Source organism: Eschscholzia californica, unplaced genomic scaffold, assembly GCF_041429995.1.
Source record: "Eschscholzia californica isolate CP2 unplaced genomic scaffold, dmEscCali1.0.p SCAF_87, whole genome shotgun sequence".
In the NCBI taxonomy this organism is placed as follows: Eukaryota; Viridiplantae; Streptophyta; class Magnoliopsida; order Ranunculales; family Papaveraceae; genus Eschscholzia; species Eschscholzia californica.
Genome location: NW_028238513.1, coordinates 42,501 through 45,000, shown reverse-complemented (window position 1 = coordinate 45,000; position 2,500 = coordinate 42,501).

The following is a 2,500-nucleotide window of genomic DNA, read 5'->3' as shown; positions in this document are numbered from 1 at the left end:
GCTCACCCCTCCCCTATATAGTGCAAAGTTATTGTTTTCCCTATTTTCACAAGGAAACATCAAATTTTTAACCAAGCATACTCGGCCTTTGATCCTTCGTTACTCGTCCAAATCCAACAAACTTGCATTCGTTGGAAAGGTCTTTTCACAAGGATTCTTTTGATATATAATAATAGCGATTCCGATAAATATTTATTTTTTTATGAATTTTTAAGTGAATAAACAATTAAAAATTCAAAAAAAATAGAAAAAAAATATTTTTTTCCCGATTCTTTCTCCAATATTCCTGATAAATACCCACACACCCACATATGGAGAATGGTCGAAAATGCTCGAGTGGATATCGAGATGTCCGACGAAGCACCACTTGGAAGGGCCGAGGCACGGGACGCCCGAGCTGTTGCTCGGGCCGGCACGGGACGCGCATGGGACAGCCCGGGACGGCATGGGACGCCCTCGCTACAGCTCGGGACGGCCAGGTACGCCCGAGACTTGGCTCGGGACGGCCTGGGACGCCCTCGCCATAGCTCGGGACGGCCTGGGACGCCAGAGACTAGGCTCGGGACGGCCTCGGCACAGCTCGGGACGGCCTGGGACGCCCTTGCCACAGCTCGGGACGGCCTGGGACGCCCTTGCCACAGCTCGGGACGGCCTGGGACGCCCGAGACTTTGCTCGGGACGGCCTGGGACGGCCTCGGCACAGCTCGGGACGGCCTGGGACGCCCGAGACTTTGCTCGGGACGGCCTGGGACGCCCGAGACTTGGCTCGGGACGGCCTGGGACGCCCTCGCTACAGCTCGGGACGCCCTGGGACGGCCTCGACACAGCTCGGGACGCCCTGGGACGTCCGAGACTTTGCTCGGGCCGGCCTGGGACGCCCGAGACTTGGCTCGGGACGGCCTGGGACGCCCGAGACTTGGCTCGGGACGGCCTGGGACGCCCGAGACTTGGCTCGGGACGGCCTGGGACGCGCTCGGCACAGCTCGGGACAGGCCGGGACGCCCGAGCCGAGCTTCGGGTCGCACGAAATCTCTTCGTATTCCGACATATTAGAAGCTTCCCATCATGTAGTAGGCCGAGCTTTGCCCTTTGGATGCCCTATGGTGCTTGGCGAGCACTAGGGAACGTGCCAGCACAAGTGCTGTGCACGCTCTGGGGAAGGAGCTCAACCCTCCCCCTTATAGTGCAAAGTTATTGTTTTTCCTATTTTCACAAGGAAACATCAATTTTTTAACCAAGCATACTGGGCCTTTACTCCTTCGTTACTCGTCGGAATCCAGCAAACTTATACTCGTCGGAAAGGTCTTTTCGCAAGGATTTTTTTGATATATTATAATAGCGATTCCGATAAATATTTATTTTTCTATGAATTTTTAAGTGAATAAACACCGGAAAATTCATAAAAAATAGAAAAAAAAATATTTTCCTCCGTTTCTTTTCTCCAATAATTCATAAATAATACCTCAATAGTATTAATGAAGAGAGAGTCGAAGTGGCCCGGGTGGATTTCGAAATGTCCCACGACCCCATAGAATGCACGGGCCAGCCGAGCCAAAAGAATGGGACGCGCACGGGACAGCATTGGTCAGGCTCGGGACGGCACGGGACAGCACGGGACGCGCATGGGACAGCACGGGACGCGAATGGGACGGCCTTGCTAAGGCTCGGGACGGCATGGGACAGCTCGGGACGCGCATGGGACGGCACGGGACGCGCATGGGACGGCCTTGGTGAGGCACGGGACGGCCTTGGTCAGGCTCGGGACGCGCATGGGACGGCACGGGACGGCCTTTGTGAGGCTCGGACGGCACGGGACGCGCATGGGACGGCCTTGGCGAGGCTCGGGACGGCATGGGACAGCACGGGACGGCCTCGGCACAGCTCGGACGGCACGGGACGCGCATGGGACGGCCTCGGCACAGCTCGGACGGCACGGGACGGCCTTGGCGAGGCTCGGGACGGCAAGGGACGGCCTCGGCACAGCTCGGGACGGCACGAGACGCGCATGGGACGGCCTTGGTGAGGCTCGGACGGCACGGGACGCGCATGGGACATCATGGGACGCACATGGGACACCTTATGGGGATCATCAAGGCGTCTTGCACGGGACATTCTTTCCCACGAAGGGCATTTACATGGGACATCTTAGGAGTCGAGAGCCGGCACATGGGACAACGTAGTTCACACGCACGGAACACTTTACTTTCGTTTGGAACGTCGTGGGATCTTTATGTTCCCATTAGCACCGAACCTTTAACATGCTAGGAAGCTATGTTCGATCTTCTCGAAGTGTCGATGGAACTTCGATGGATACACATCCGATCCGATGTTATGATGATGTACTTTCTCCGAGATCGATGTTGGGGCCGTATTCCGATGTCATGATGATGTACTTTCTCCGAGATCGATGTGACGGCCTTGGTAAGGCATAGTTCGGCCTTGGTAAGGCATGGGTCGGCCTTGCTAAGGCATGGGATGGCCTTCGTAAGGCATGGGACGG